Here is a 15533-nt window from a genome sequence, read left to right as displayed (position 1 = left end):
GTGTGAAGGAACAAGGGGTGGCTGTGGGCATGCACTTGCTGCCGCTGCCAGTGTTTATCTGCATGGCAGCAGGGCATTTGGGCGTTGCCAGGAAGGCGTTTTTATGTAGATTCCTCCTCTTTCAGCACTGCATTGTGGTGCAAGCAAAAGAAGCAAATCCTGTCTGGCTTCCTCTCCGGCCTTTATTCACCTCCCGTGTAGCTGTGAGTGTGTGAGCCTGCAGGGCCCCATGGAATTGCCTAGAAGTAGGCTGAATCGCTGCAAGGGCTGAACAGCAGTATCGGGCAGGCTCGGGCAACGCGCGGCCCGTTCGGGTTATCGCTTCTCGGCCTTTTGGCTAAGATCAAGTGTAGTATCTGTTCTTATCAGTTTAATATCTGATACGTCCCCTATCTGGGGACCATATATTAAATGGATTTTTAGAACAGGGAGATGGAAATAGAGCTTGCTCTGTCCACTCCACGCATTGACCTGGTATTGCAGTATTTCCAGGACCGGTGCACCCTTTCCTTATGTGTTGACTAAAAGCAGATTCCAAAAGTGTTTTTTGTCTTTGCTATTGTTTCTGTCTTTCTGAAGGGATCTCCCCTTTTAATCCCATTATTTCAACACCTGTTGGACAATGCATGAGTGATAATGAGCTCATTGATTAAATGCAATTAATGAATAGATTGCCACCTCTTGTTGTGTGTCGTCTGTGTTTCTGTGTTTCCGGCATTTCACATTGGAACACCTCATTCACCTTCCTTGTCTTCTCTCCGCCCTCCCTTTTAGGTAAGTTAAAGAGCTGCACCTGAGCCAGCCACTGATTGATTGATTGATTGATTGATTGATTGATTGATTGATTGATTGATGCAGCACAACAGTCAAATAGTGGAGTGGAGTAGGGGAACAGCAAACAGCCAATAAAGCAGCCCGCCCGCTCGCCTGCCCGCCACAATGGACCTACCTGTGTACACTAGATGGATGTGATGGAATGTACTGTCGTCCCTACATTTCAAGAAGAAGTAAGAATTGCAGTTGCAACAAAGCCTTGCTTGCCTACAAAGAGAGCAGCAATTTGGATTTGTTACTATGTTACCTAGAAGAATAACAAACTGTGCAAGGATGGAGGTTGTAGGAGCAAGGAGAAGTTGTCTGTAAAGTTGGTGGATGCCTATTTTCCATTTTGCAGTCCCTTGTCTCCCTCTTGTGGCCTCCTGGAGGCAACTAGCTGTGCAAAAAAAAGACAGCCTGGCGGCCGGCTGTTGCAGTGTTGCCCTCTCAGGCAACACTGAGTGACTGACTGAGCCTCACCGTCTTATATAAAGTTCAGACGGAACTTTGCACGTGTCATAGTGGAGCCCTCAGGATTCCAGAGCCAGCTTTCTGACATCATAATGGGGCCTCAGAGATAAAAGCCTGGGCCCAGGCAGTGTTGGTCAGTGCTGCTCAGCAGGCAGCACTGGACTGGACTGGATTACAGCTGATACAAGGTGTGAAGGAACAAGGGGTGGCTGTGGGCATGCACTTGCTGCCGCTGCCAGTGTTTATCTGCATGGCAGCAGGGCATTTGGGCGTTGCCAGGAAGGCGTTTTTATGTAGATTCCTCCTCTTTCAGCACTGCATTGTGGTGCAAGCAAAAGAAGCAAATCCTGTCTGGCTTCCTCTCCGGCCTTTATTCACCTCCCGTGTAGCTGTGAGTGTGTGAGCCTGCAGGGCCCCATGGAATTGCCTAGAAGTAGGCTGAATCGCTGCAAGGGCTGAACAGCAGTATCGGGCAGGCTCGGGCAACGCGCGGCCCGTTCGGGTTATCGCTTCTCGGCCTTTTGGCTAAGATCAAGTGTAGTATCTGTTCTTATCAGTTTAATATCTGATACGTCCCCTATCTGGGGACCATATATTAAATGGATTTTTAGAACAGGGAGATGGAAATAGAGCTTGCTCTGTCCACTCCACGCATTGACCTGGTATTGCAGTATTTCCAGGACCGGTGCACCCTTTCCTTATGTGTTGACTAAAAGCAGATTCCAAAAGTGTTTTTTGTCTTTGCTATTGTTTCTGTCTTTCTGAAGGGATCTCCCCTTTTAATCCCATTATTTCAACACCTGTTGGACAATGCATGAGTGATAATGAGCTCATTGATTAAATGCAATTAATGAATAGATTGCCACCTCTTGTTGTGTGTCGTCTGTGTTTCTGTGTTTCCGGCATTTCACATTGGAACACCTCATTCACCTTCCTTGTCTTCTCTCCGCCCTCCCTTTTAGGTAAGTTAAAGAGCTGCACCTGAGCCAGCCACTGATTGATTGATTGATTGATTGATTGATTGATTGATTGATTGATTGATTGATTGATGCAGCACAACAGTCAAATAGTGGAGTGGAGTAGGGGAACAGCAAACAGCCAATAAAGCAGCCCGCCCGCTCGCCTGCCCGCCACAATGGACCTACCTGTGTACACTAGATGGATGTGATGGAATGTACTGTCGTCCCTACATTTCAAGAAGAAGTAAGAATTGCAGTTGCAACAAAGCCTTGCTTGCCTACAAAGAGAGCAGCAATTTGGATTTGTTACTATGTTACCTAGAAGAATAACAAACTGTGCAAGGATGGAGGTTGTAGGAGCAAGGAGAAGTTGTCTGTAAAGTTGGTGGATGCCTATTTTCCATTTTGCAGTCCCTTGTCTCCCTCTTGTGGCCTCCTGGAGGCAACTAGCTGTGCAAAAAAAAGACAGCCTGGCGGCCGGCTGTTGCAGTGTTGCCCTCTCAGGCAACACTGAGTGACTGACTGAGCCTCACCGTCTTATATAAAGTTCAGACGGAACTTTGCACGTGTCATAGTGGAGCCCTCAGGATTCCAGAGCCAGCTTTCTGACATCATAATGGGGCCTCAGAGATAAAAGCCTGGGCCCAGGCAGTGTTGGTCAGTGCTGCTCAGCAGGCAGCACTGGACTGGACTGGATTACAGCTGATACAAGGTGTGAAGGAACAAGGGGTGGCTGTGGGCATGCACTTGCTGCCGCTGCCAGTGTTTATCTGCATGGCAGCAGGGTATTTGGGCGTTGCCAGGAAGGCGTTTTTATGTAGATTCCTCCTCTTTCAGCACTGCATTGTGGTGCAAGCAAAAGAAGCAAATCCTGTCTGGCTTCCTCTCCGGCCTTTATTCACCTCCCGTGTAGCTGTGAGTGTGTGAGCCTGCAGGGCCCCATGGAATTGCCTAGAAGTAGGCTGAATCGCTGCAAGGGCTGAACAGCAGTATCGGGCAGGCTCGGGCAACGCGCGGCCCGTTCGGGTTATCGCTTCTCGGCCTTTTGGCTAAGATCAAGTGTAGTATCTGTTCTTATCAGTTTAATATCTGATACGTCCCCTATCTGGGGACCATATATTAAATGGATTTTTAGAACAGGGAGATGGAAATAGAGCTTGCTCTGTCCACTCCACGCATTGACCTGGTATTGCAGTATTTCCAGGACCGGTGCACCCTTTCCTTATGTGTTGACTAAAAGCAGATTCCAAAAGTGTTTTTTGTCTTTGCTATTGTTTCTGTCTTTCTGAAGGGATCTCCCCTTTTAATCCCATTATTTCAACACCTGTTGGACAATGCATGAGTGATAATGAGCTCATTGATTAAATGCAATTAATGAATAGATTGCCACCTCTTGTTGTGTGTCGTCTGTGTTTCTGTGTTTCCGGCATTTCACATTGGAACACCTCATTCACCTTCCTTGTCTTCTCTCCGCCCTCCCTTTTAGGTAAGTTAAAGAGCTGCACCTGAGCCAGCCACTGATTGATTGATTGATTGATTGATTGATTGATTGATTGATTGATTGATGCAGCACAACAGTCAAATAGTGGAGTGGAGTAGGGGAACAGCAAACAGCCAATAAAGCAGCCCGCCCGCTCGCCTGCCCGCCACAATGGACCTACCTGTGTACACTAGATGGATGTGATGGAATGTACTGTCGTCCCTACATTTCAAGAAGAAGTAAGAATTGCAGTTGCAACAAAGCCTTGCTTGCCTACAAAGAGAGCAGCAATTTGGATTTGTTACTATGTTACCTAGAAGAATAACAAACTGTGCAAGGATGGAGGTTGTAGGAGCAAGGAGAAGTTGTCTGTAAAGTTGGTGGATGCCTATTTTCCATTTTGCAGTCCCTTGTCTCCCTCTTGTGGCCTCCTGGAGGCAACTAGCTGTGCAAAAAAAAGACAGCCTGGCGGCCGGCTGTTGCAGTGTTGCCCTCTCAGGCAACACTGAGTGACTGACTGAGCCTCACCGTCTTATATAAAGTTCAGACGGAACTTTGCACGTGTCATAGTGGAGCCCTCAGGATTCCAGAGCCAGCTTTCTGACATCATAATGGGGCCTCAGAGATAAAAGCCTGGGCCCAGGCAGTGTTGGTCAGTGCTGCTCAGCAGGCAGCACTGGACTGGACTGGATTACAGCTGATACAAGGTGTGAAGGAACAAGGGGTGGCTGTGGGCATGCACTTGCTGCCGCTGCCAGTGTTTATCTGCATGGCAGCAGGGCATTTGGGCGTTGCCAGGAAAGCGTTTTTATGTAGATTCCTCCTCTTTCAGCACTGCATTGTGGTGCAAGCAAAAGAAGCAAATCCTGTCTGGCTTCCTCTCCGGCCTTTATTCACCTCCCGTGTAGCTGTGAGTGTGTGAGCCTGCAGGGCCCCATGGAATTGCCTAGAAGTAGGCTGAATCGCTGCAAGGGCTGAACAGCAGTATCGGGCAGGCTCGGGCAACGCGCGGCCCGTTCGGGTTATCGCTTCTCGGCCTTTTGGCTAAGATCAAGTGTAGTATCTGTTCTTATCAGTTTAATATCTGATACGTCCCCTATCTGGGGACCATATATTAAATGGATTTTTAGAACAGGGAGATGGAAATAGAGCTTGCTCTGTCCACTCCACGCATTGACCTGGTATTGCAGTATTTCCAGGACCGGTGCACCCTTTCCTTATGTGTTGACTAAAAGCAGATTCCAAAAGTGTTTTTTGTCTTTGCTATTGTTTCTGTCTTTCTGAAGGGATCTCCCCTTTTAATCCCATTATTTCAACACCTGTTGGACAATGCATGAGTGATAATGAGCTCATTGATTAAATGCAATTAATGAATAGATTGCCACCTCTTGTTGTGTGTCGTCTGTGTTTCTGTGTTTCCGGCATTTCACATTGGAACACCTCATTCACCTTCCTTGTCTTCTCTCCGCCCTCCCTTTTAGGTAAGTTAAAGAGCTGCACCTGAGCCAGCCACTGATTGATTGATTGATTGATTGATTGATTGATTGATTGATTGATTGATTGATGCAGCACAACAGTCAAATAGTGGAGTGGAGTAGGGGAACAGCAAACAGCCAATAAAGCAGCCCGCCCGCTCGCCTGCCCGCCACAATGGACCTACCTGTGTACACTAGATGGATGTGATGGAATGTACTGTCGTCCCTACATTTCAAGAAGAAGTAAGAATTGCAGTTGCAACAAAGCCTTGCTTGCCTACAAAGAGAGCAGCAATTTGGATTTGTTACTATGTTACCTAGAAGAATAACAAACTGTGCAAGGATGGAGGTTGTAGGAGCAAGGAGAAGTTGTCTGTAAAGTTGGTGGATGCCTATTTTCCATTTTGCAGTCCCTTGTCTCCCTCTTGTGGCCTCCTGGAGGCAACTAGCTGTGCAAAAAAAAGACAGCCTGGCGGCCGGCTGTTGCAGTGTTGCCCTCTCAGGCAACACTGAGTGACTGACTGAGCCTCACCGTCTTATATAAAGTTCAGACGGAACTTTGCACGTGTCATAGTGGAGCCCTCCGGATTCCAGAGCCAGCTTTCTGACATCATAATGGGGCCTCAGAGATAAAAGCCTGGGCCCAGGCAGTGTTGGTCAGTGCTGCTCAGCAGGCAGCACTGGACTGGACTGGATTACAGCTGATACAAGGTGTGAAGGAACAAGGGGTGGCTGTGGGCATGCACTTGCTGCCGCTGCCAGTGTTTATCTGCATGGCAGCAGGGCATTTGGGCGTTGCCAGGAAGGCGTTTTTATGTAGATTCCTCCTCTTTCAGCACTGCATTGTGGTGCAAGCAAAAGAAGCAAATCCTGTCTGGCTTCCTCTCCGGCCTTTATTCACCTCCCGTGTAGCTGTGAGTGTGTGAGCCTGCAGGGCCCCATGGAATTGCCTAGAAGTAGGCTGAATCGCTGCAAGGGCTGAACAGCAGTATCGGGCAGGCTCGGGCAACGCGCGGCCCGTTCGGGTTATCGCTTCTCGGCCTTTTGGCTAAGATCAAGTGTAGTATCTGTTCTTATCAGTTTAATATCTGATACGTCCCCTATCTGGGGACCATATATTAAATGGATTTTTAGAACAGGGAGATGGAAATAGAGCTTGCTCTGTCCACTCCACGCATTGACCTGGTATTGCAGTATTTCCAGGACCGGTGCACCCTTTCCTTATGTGTTGACTAAAAGCAGATTCCAAAAGTGTTTTTTGTCTTTGCTATTGTTTCTGTCTTTCTGAAGGGATCTCCCCTTTTAATCCCATTATTTCAACACCTGTTGGACAATGCATGAGTGATAATGAGCTCATTGATTAAATGCAATTAATGAATAGATTGCCACCTCTTGTTGTGTGTCGTCTGTGTTTCTGTGTTTCCGGCATTTCACATTGGAACACCTCATTCACCTTCCTTGTCTTCTCTCCGCCCTCCCTTTTAGGTAAGTTAAAGAGCTGCACCTGAGCCAGCCACTGATTGATTGATTGATTGATTGATTGATTGATTGATTGATTGATTGATTGATGCAGCACAACAGTCAAATAGTGGAGTGGAGTAGGGGAACAGCAAACAGCCAATAAAGCAGCCCGCCCGCTCGCCTGCCCGCCACAATGGACCTACCTGTGTACACTAGATGGATGTGATGGAATGTACTGTCGTCCCTACATTTCAAGAAGAAGTAAGAATTGCAGTTGCAACAAAGCCTTGCTTGCCTACAAAGAGAGCAGCAATTTGGATTTATTACTATGTTACCTAGAAGAATAACAAACTGTGCAAGGATGGAGGTTGTAGGAGCAAGGAGAAGTTGTCTGTAAAGTTGGTGGATGCCTATTTTCCATTTTGCAGTCCCTTGTCTCCCTCTTGTGGCCTCCTGGAGGCAACTAGCTGTGCAAAAAAAAGACAGCCTGGCGGCCGGCTGTTGCAGTGTTGCCCTCTCAGGCAACACTGAGTGACTGACTGAGCCTCACCGTCTTATATAAAGTTCAGACGGAACTTTGCACGTGTCATAGTGGAGCCCTCAGGATTCCAGAGCCAGCTTTCTGACATCATAATGGGGCCTCAGAGATAAAAGCCTGGGCCCAGGCAGTGTTGGTCAGTGCTGCTCAGCAGGCAGCACTGGACTGGACTGGATTACAGCTGATACAAGGTGTGAAGGAACAAGGGGTGGCTGTGGGCATGCACTTGCTGCCGCTGCCAGTGTTTATCTGCATGGCAGCAGGGCATTTGGGCGTTGCCAGGAAGGCGTTTTTATGTAGATTCCTCCTCTTTCAGCACTGCATTGTGGTGCAAGCAAAAGAAGCAAATCCTGTCTGGCTTCCTCTCCGGCCTTTATTCACCTCCCGTGTAGCTGTGAGTGTGTGAGCCTGCAGGGCCCCATGGAATTGCCTAGAAGTAGGCTGAATCGCTGCAAGGGCTGAACAGCAGTATCGGGCAGGCTCGGGCAACGCGCGGCCCGTTCGGGTTATCGCTTCTCGGCCTTTTGGCTAAGATCAAGTGTAGTATCTGTTCTTATCAGTTTAATATCTGATACGTCCCCTATCTGGGGACCATATATTAAATGGATTTTTAGAACAGGGAGATGGAAATAGAGCTTGCTCTGTCCACTCCACGCATTGACCTGGTATTGCAGTATTTCCAGGACCGGTGCACCCTTTCCTTATGTGTTGACTAAAAGCAGATTCCAAAAGTGTTTTTTGTCTTTGCTATTGTTTCTGTCTTTCTGAAGGGATCTCCCCTTTTAATCCCATTATTTCAACACCTGTTGGACAATGCATGAGTGATAATGAGCTCATTGATTAAATGCAATTAATGAATAGATTGCCACCTCTTGTTGTGTGTCGTCTGTGTTTCTGTGTTTCCGGCATTTCACATTGGAACACCTCATTCACCTTCCTTGTCTTCTCTCCGCCCTCCCTTTTAGGTAAGTTAAAGAGCTGCACCTGAGCCAGCCACTGATTGATTGATTGATTGATTGATTGATTGATTGATTGATTGATTGATTGATTGATGCAGCACAACAGTCAAATAGTGGAGTGGAGTAGGGGAACAGCAAACAGCCAATAAAGCAGCCCGCCCGCTCGCCTGCCCGCCACAATGGACCTACCTGTGTACACTAGATGGATGTGATGGAATGTACTGTCGTCCCTACATTTCAAGAAGAAGTAAGAATTGCAGTTGCAACAAAGCCTTGCTTGCCTACAAAGAGAGCAGCAATTTGGATTTGTTACTATGTTACCTAGAAGAATAACAAACTGTGCAAGGATGGAGGTTGTAGGAGCAAGGAGAAGTTGTCTGTAAAGTTGGTGGATGCCTATTTTCCATTTTGCAGTCCCTTGTCTCCCTCTTGTGGCCTCCTGGAGGCAACTAGCTGTGCAAAAAAAAGACAGCCTGGCGGCCGGCTGTTGCAGTGTTGCCCTCTCAGGCAACACTGAGTGACTGACTGAGCCTCACCGTCTTATATAAAGTTCAGACGGAACTTTGCACGTGTCATAGTGGAGCCCTCAGGATTCCAGAGCCAGCTTTCTGACATCATAATGGGGCCTCAGAGATAAAAGCCTGGGCCCAGGCAGTGTTGGTCAGTGCTGCTCAGCAGGCAGCACTGGACTGGACTGGATTACAGCTGATACAAGGTGTGAAGGAACAAGGGGTGGCTGTGGGCATGCACTTGCTGCCGCTGCCAGTGTTTATCTGCATGGCAGCAGGGCATTTGGGCGTTGCCAGGAAGGCGTTTTTATGTAGATTCCTCCTCTTTCAGCACTGCATTGTGGTGCAAGCAAAAGAAGCAAATCCTGTCTGGCTTCCTCTCCGGCCTTTATTCACCTCCCGTGTAGCTGTGAGTGTGTGAGCCTGCAGGGCCCCATGGAATTGCCTAGAAGTAGGCTGAATCGCTGCAAGGGCTGAACAGCAGTATCGGGCAGGCTCGGGCAACGCGCGGCCCGTTCGGGTTATCGCTTCTCGGCCTTTTGGCTAAGATCAAGTGTAGTATCTGTTCTTATCAGTTTAATATCTGATACGTCCCCTATCTGGGGACCATATATTAAATGGATTTTTAGAACAGGGAGATGGAAATAGAGCTTGCTCTGTCCACTCCACGCATTGACCTGGTATTGCAGTATTTCCAGGACCGGTGCACCCTTTCCTTATGTGTTGACTAAAAGCAGATTCCAAAAGTGTTTTTTGTCTTTGCTATTGTTTCTGTCTTTCTGAAGGGATCTCCCCTTTTAATCCCATTATTTCAACACCTGTTGGACAATGCATGAGTGATAATGAGCTCATTGATTAAATGCAATTAATGAATAGATTGCCACCTCTTGTTGTGTGTCGTCTGTGTTTCTGTGTTTCCGGCATTTCACATTGGAACACCTCATTCACCTTCCTTGTCTTCTCTCCGCCCTCCCTTTTAGGTAAGTTAAAGAGCTGCACCTGAGCCAGCCACTGATTGATTGATTGATTGATTGATTGATTGATTGATTGATTGATTGATTGATTGATGCAGCACAACAGTCAAATAGTGGAGTGGAGTAGGGGAACAGCAAACAGCCAATAAAGCAGCCCGCCCGCTCGCCTGCCCGCCACAATGGACCTACCTGTGTACACTAGATGGATGTGATGGAATGTACTGTCGTCCCTACATTTCAAGAAGAAGTAAGAATTGCAGTTGCAACAAAGCCTTGCTTGCCTACAAAGAGAGCAGCAATTTGGATTTGTTACTATGTTACCTAGAAGAATAACAAACTGTGCAAGGATGGAGGTTGTAGGAGCAAGGAGAAGTTGTCTGTAAAGTTGGTGGATGCCTATTTTCCATTTTGCAGTCCCTTGTCTCCCTCTTGTGGCCTCCTGGAGGCAACTAGCTGTGCAAAAAAAAGACAGCCTGGCGGCCGGCTGTTGCAGTGTTGCCCTCTCAGGCAACACTGAGTGACTGACTGAGCCTCACCGTCTTATATAAAGTTCAGACGGAACTTTGCACGTGTCATAGTGGAGCCCTCAGGATTCCAGAGCCAGCTTTCTGACATCATAATGGGGCCTCAGAGATAAAAGCCTGGGCCCAGGCAGTGTTGGTCAGTGCTGCTCAGCAGGCAGCACTGGACTGGACTGGATTACAGCTGATACAAGGTGTGAAGGAACAAGGGGTGGCTGTGGGCATGCACTTGCTGCCGCTGCCAGTGTTTATCTGCATGGCAGCAGGGCATTTGGGCGTTGCCAGGAAGGCGTTTTTATGTAGATTCCTCCTCTTTCAGCACTGCATTGTGGTGCAAGCAAAAGAAGCAAATCCTGTCTGGCTTCCTCTCCGGCCTTTATTCACCTCCCGTGTAGCTGTGAGTGTGTGAGCCTGCAGGGCCCCATGGAATTGCCTAGAAGTAGGCTGAATCGCTGCAAGGGCTGAACAGCAGTATCGGGCAGGCTCGGGCAACGCGCGGCCCGTTCGGGTTATCGCTTCTCGGCCTTTTGGCTAAGATCAAGTGTAGTATCTGTTCTTATCAGTTTAATATCTGATACGTCCCCTATCTGGGGACCATATATTAAATGGATTTTTAGAACAGGGAGATGGAAATAGAGCTTGCTCTGTCCACTCCACGCATTGACCTGGTATTGCAGTATTTCCAGGACCGGTGCACCCTTTCCTTATGTGTTGACTAAAAGCAGATTCCAAAAGTGTTTTTTGTCTTTGCTATTGTTTCTGTCTTTCTGAAGGGATCTCCCCTTTTAATCCCATTATTTCAACACCTGTTGGACAATGCATGAGTGATAATGAGCTCATTGATTAAATGCAATTAATGAATAGATTGCCACCTCTTGTTGTGTGTCGTCTGTGTTTCTGTGTTTCCGGCATTTCACATTGGAACACCTCATTCACCTTCCTTGTCTTCTCTCCGCCCTCCCTTTTAGGTAAGTTAAAGAGCTGCACCTGAGCCAGCCACTGATTGATTGATTGATTGATTGATTGATTGATTGATTGATTGATTGATGCAGCACAACAGTCAAATAGTGGAGTGGAGTAGGGGAACAGCAAACAGCCAATAAAGCAGCCCGCCCGCTCGCCTGCCCGCCACAATGGACCTACCTGTGTACACTAGATGGATGTGATGGAATGTACTGTCGTCCCTACATTTCAAGAAGAAGTAAGAATTGCAGTTGCAACAAAGCCTTGCTTGCCTACAAAGAGAGCAGCAATTTGGATTTGTTACTATGTTACCTAGAAGAATAACAAACTGTGCAAGGATGGAGGTTGTAGGAGCAAGGAGAAGTTGTCTGTAAAGTTGGTGGATGCCTATTTTCCATTTTGCAGTCCCTTGTCTCCCTCTTGTGGCCTCCTGGAGGCAACTAGCTGTGCAAAAAAAAGACAGCCTGGCGGCCGGCTGTTGCAGTGTTGCCCTCTCAGGCAACACTGAGTGACTGACTGAGCCTCACCGTCTTATATAAAGTTCAGACGGAACTTTGCACGTGTCATAGTGGAGCCCTCAGGATTCCAGAGCCAGCTTTCTGACATCATAATGGGGCCTCAGAGATAAAAGCCTGGGCCCAGGCAGTGTTGGTCAGTGCTGCTCAGCAGGCAGCACTGGACTGGACTGGATTACAGCTGATACAAGGTGTGAAGGAACAAGGGGTGGCTGTGGGCATGCACTTGCTGCCGCTGCCAGTGTTTATCTGCATGGCAGCAGGGCATTTGGGCGTTGCCAGGAAGGCGTTTTTATGTAGATTCCTCCTCTTTCAGCACTGCATTGTGGTGCAAGCAAAAGAAGCAAATCCTGTCTGGCTTCCTCTCCGGCCTTTATTCACCTCCCGTGTAGCTGTGAGTGTGTGAGCCTGCAGGGCCCCATGGAATTGCCTAGAAGTAGGCTGAATCGCTGCAAGGGCTGAACAGCAGTATCGGGCAGGCTCGGGCAACGCGCGGCCCGTTCGGGTTATCGCTTCTCGGCCTTTTGGCTAAGATCAAGTGTAGTATCTGTTCTTATCAGTTTAATATCTGATACGTCCCCTATCTGGGGACCATATATTAAATGGATTTTTAGAACAGGGAGATGGAAATAGAGCTTGCTCTGTCCACTCCACGCATTGACCTGGTATTGCAGTATTTCCAGGACCGGTGCACCCTTTCCTTATGTGTTGACTAAAAGCAGATTCCAAAAGTGTTTTTTGTCTTTGCTATTGTTTCTGTCTTTCTGAAGGGATCTCCCCTTTTAATCCCATTATTTCAACACCTGTTGGACAATGCATGAGTGATAATGAGCTCATTGATTAAATGCAATTAATGAATAGATTGCCACCTCTTGTTGTGTGTCGTCTGTGTTTCTGTGTTTCCGGCATTTCACATTGGAACACCTCATTCACCTTCCTTGTCTTCTCTCCGCCCTCCCTTTTAGGTAAGTTAAAGAGCTGCACCTGAGCCAGCCACTGATTGATTGATTGATTGATTGATTGATTGATTGATTGATTGATTGATGCAGCACAACAGTCAAATAGTGGAGTGGAGTAGGGGAACAGCAAACAGCCAATAAAGCAGCCCGCCCGCTCGCCTGCCCGCCACAATGGACCTACCTGTGTACACTAGATGGATGTGATGGAATGTACTGTCGTCCCTACATTTCAAGAAGAAGTAAGAATTGCAGTTGCAACAAAGCCTTGCTTGCCTACAAAGAGAGCAGCAATTTGGATTTGTTACTATGTTACCTAGAAGAATAACAAACTGTGCAAGGATGGAGGTTGTAGGAGCAAGGAGAAGTTGTCTGTAAAGTTGGTGGATGCCTATTTTCCATTTTGCAGTCCCTTGTCTCCCTCTTGTGGCCTCCTGGAGGCAACTAGCTGTGCAAAAAAAAGACAGCCTGGCGGCCGGCTGTTGCAGTGTTGCCCTCTCAGGCAACACTGAGTGACTGACTGAGCCTCACCGTCTTATATAAAGTTCAGACGGAACTTTGCACGTGTCATAGTGGAGCCCTCAGGATTCCAGAGCCAGCTTTCTGACATCATAATGGGGCCTCAGAGATAAAAGCCTGGGCCCAGGCAGTGTTGGTCAGTGCTGCTCAGCAGGCAGCACTGGACTGGACTGGATTACAGCTGATACAAGGTGTGAAGGAACAAGGGGTGGCTGTGGGCATGCACTTGCTGCCGCTGCCAGTGTTTATCTGCATGGCAGCAGGGCATTTGGGCGTTGCCAGGAAGGCGTTTTTATGTAGATTCCTCCTCTTTCAGCACTGCATTGTGGTGCAAGCAAAAGAAGCAAATCCTGTCTGGCTTCCTCTCCGGCCTTTATTCACCTCCCGTGTAGCTGTGAGTGTGTGAGCCTGCAGGGCCCCATGGAATTGCCTAGAAGTAGGCTGAATCGCTGCAAGGGCTGAACAGCAGTATCGGGCAGGCTCGGGCAACGCGCGGCCCGTTCGGGTTATCGCTTCTCGGCCTTTTGGCTAAGATCAAGTGTAGTATCTGTTCTTATCAGTTTAATATCTGATACGTCCCCTATCTGGGGACCATATATTAAATGGATTTTTAGAACAGGGAGATGGAAATAGAGCTTGCTCTGTCCACTCCACGCATTGACCTGGTATTGCAGTATTTCCAGGACCGGTGCACCCTTTCCTTATGTGTTGACTAAAAGCAGATTCCAAAAGTGTTTTTTGTCTTTGCTATTGTTTCTGTCTTTCTGAAGGGATCTCCCCTTTTAATCCCATTATTTCAACACCTGTTGGACAATGCATGAGTGATAATGAGCTCATTGATTAAATGCAATTAATGAATAGATTGCCACCTCTTCTTGTGTGTCGTCTGTGTTTCTGTGTTTCCGGCATTTCACATTGGAACACCTCATTCACCTTCCTTGTCTTCTCTCCGCCCTCCCTTTTAGGTAAGTTAAAGAGCTGCACCTGAGCCAGCCACTGATTGATTGATTGATTGATTGATTGATTGATTGATTGATTGATTGATTGATGCAGCACAACAGTCAAATAGTGGAGTGGAGTAGGGGAACAGCAAACAGCCAATAAAGCAGCCCGCCCGCTCGCCTGCCCGCCACAATGGACCTACCTGTGTACACTAGATGGATGTGATGGAATGTACTGTCGTCCCTACATTTCAAGAAGAAGTAAGAATTGCAATTGCAACAAAGCCTTGCTTGCCTACAAAGAGAGCAGCAATTTGGATTTGTTACTATGTTACCTAGAAGAATAACAAACTGTGCAAGGATGGAGGTTGTAGGAGCAAAGAGAAGTTGTCTGTAAAGTTGGTGGATGCCTATTTTCCATTTTGCAGTCCCTTGTCTCCCTCTTGTGGCCTCCTGGAGGCAACTAGCTGTGCAAAAAAAAGACAGCCTGGCGGCCGGCTGTTGCAGTGTTGCCCTCTCAGGCAACACTGAGTGACTGACTGAGCCTCACCGTCTTATATAAAGTTCAGACGGAACTTTGCACGTGTCATAGTGGAGCCCTCAGGATTCCAGAGCCAGCTTTCTGACATCATAATGGGGCCTCAGAGATAAAAGCCTGGGCCCAGGCAGTGTTGGTCAGTGCTTCTCAGCAGGCAGCACTGGACTGGACTGGATTACAGCTGATACAAGGTGTGAAGGAACAAGGGGTGGCTGTGGGCATGCACTTGCTGCCGCTGCCAGTGTTTATCTGCATGGCAGCAGGGCATTTGGGCGTTGCCAGGAAGGCGTTTTTATGTAGATTCCTCCTCTTTCAGCACTGCATTGTGGTGCAAGCAAAAGAAGCAAATCCTGTCTGGCTTCCTCTCCGGCCTTTATTCACCTCCCGTGTAGCTGTGAGTGTGTGAGCCTGCAGGGCCCCATGGAATTGCCTAGAAGTAGGCTGAATCGCTGCAAGGGCTGAACAGCAGTATCGGGCAGGCTCGGGCAACGCGCGGCCCGTTCGGGTTATCGCTTCTCGGCCTTTTGGCTAAGATCAAGTGTAGTATCTGTTCTTATCAGTTTAATATCTGATACGTCCCCTATCTGGGGACCATATATTAAATGGATTTTTAGAACAGGGAGATGGAAATAGAGCTTGCTCTGTCCACTCCACGCATTGACCTGGTATTGCAGTATTTCCAGGACCGGTGCACCCTTTCCTTATGTGTTGACTAAAAGCAGATTCCAAAAGTGTTTTCTGTCTTTGCTATTGTTTCTGTCTTTCTGAAGGGATCTCCCCTTTTAATCCCATTATTTCAACACCTGTTGGACAATGCATGAGTGATAATGAGCTCATTGATTAAATGCAATTAATGAATAGATTGCCACCTCTTGTTGTGTGTCGTCTGTGTTTCTGTGTTTCCGGCATTTCACATTGGAACACCTCATTCACCTTCC

General features: G+C 47.8%; 11 non-coding genes across 11 annotated transcripts; all 11 read left to right on the top strand.

Moving 5' to 3' along the window:
- Positions 1-317: 317 nt before the first annotated feature.
- LOC142690781 (U2 spliceosomal RNA) lies at positions 318-508 on the top strand. The gene has a single exon (XR_012859468.1). It is a non-coding gene; the product is annotated as a U2 spliceosomal RNA (small nuclear RNA).
- Positions 509-1792: 1284 nt separating this feature from the next.
- On the top strand, positions 1793-1983 carry LOC142690769 (U2 spliceosomal RNA). The gene has a single exon (XR_012859457.1). It is a non-coding gene; the product is annotated as a U2 spliceosomal RNA (small nuclear RNA).
- Positions 1984-3275: 1292 nt separating this feature from the next.
- Positions 3276-3466, top strand: LOC142690757 (U2 spliceosomal RNA). The gene has a single exon (XR_012859446.1). It is a non-coding gene; the product is annotated as a U2 spliceosomal RNA (small nuclear RNA).
- Positions 3467-4750: 1284 nt separating this feature from the next.
- LOC142690745 (U2 spliceosomal RNA) lies at positions 4751-4941 on the top strand. The gene has a single exon (XR_012859435.1). It is a non-coding gene; the product is annotated as a U2 spliceosomal RNA (small nuclear RNA).
- A 1288-nt stretch (positions 4942-6229) lies between these two features.
- On the top strand, positions 6230-6420 carry LOC142690733 (U2 spliceosomal RNA). The gene has a single exon (XR_012859424.1). It is a non-coding gene; the product is annotated as a U2 spliceosomal RNA (small nuclear RNA).
- A 1288-nt stretch (positions 6421-7708) lies between these two features.
- On the top strand, positions 7709-7899 carry LOC142690719 (U2 spliceosomal RNA). Its single transcript, XR_012859413.1, has one exon. It is a non-coding gene; the product is annotated as a U2 spliceosomal RNA (small nuclear RNA).
- Positions 7900-9191: 1292 nt separating this feature from the next.
- Positions 9192-9382, top strand: LOC142690707 (U2 spliceosomal RNA). Its single transcript, XR_012859402.1, has one exon. It is a non-coding gene; the product is annotated as a U2 spliceosomal RNA (small nuclear RNA).
- Positions 9383-10674: 1292 nt separating this feature from the next.
- On the top strand, positions 10675-10865 carry LOC142691048 (U2 spliceosomal RNA). Its single transcript, XR_012859703.1, has one exon. It is a non-coding gene; the product is annotated as a U2 spliceosomal RNA (small nuclear RNA).
- A 1284-nt stretch (positions 10866-12149) lies between these two features.
- On the top strand, positions 12150-12340 carry LOC142691036 (U2 spliceosomal RNA). The gene has a single exon (XR_012859692.1). It is a non-coding gene; the product is annotated as a U2 spliceosomal RNA (small nuclear RNA).
- Positions 12341-13624: 1284 nt separating this feature from the next.
- LOC142690946 (U2 spliceosomal RNA) lies at positions 13625-13815 on the top strand. Its single transcript, XR_012859618.1, has one exon. It is a non-coding gene; the product is annotated as a U2 spliceosomal RNA (small nuclear RNA).
- A 1288-nt stretch (positions 13816-15103) lies between these two features.
- Positions 15104-15294, top strand: LOC142690824 (U2 spliceosomal RNA). Its single transcript, XR_012859507.1, has one exon. It is a non-coding gene; the product is annotated as a U2 spliceosomal RNA (small nuclear RNA).
- Positions 15295-15533: the final 239 nt, after the last annotated feature.

This window comes from Rhinoderma darwinii (assembly GCF_050947455.1).
Source record: "Rhinoderma darwinii isolate aRhiDar2 chromosome 5 unlocalized genomic scaffold, aRhiDar2.hap1 SUPER_5_unloc_35, whole genome shotgun sequence".
Taxonomy (NCBI): domain Eukaryota; kingdom Metazoa; phylum Chordata; class Amphibia; order Anura; family Rhinodermatidae; genus Rhinoderma; species Rhinoderma darwinii.
This window is presented reverse-complemented; position numbering and strand designations above follow the sequence as displayed.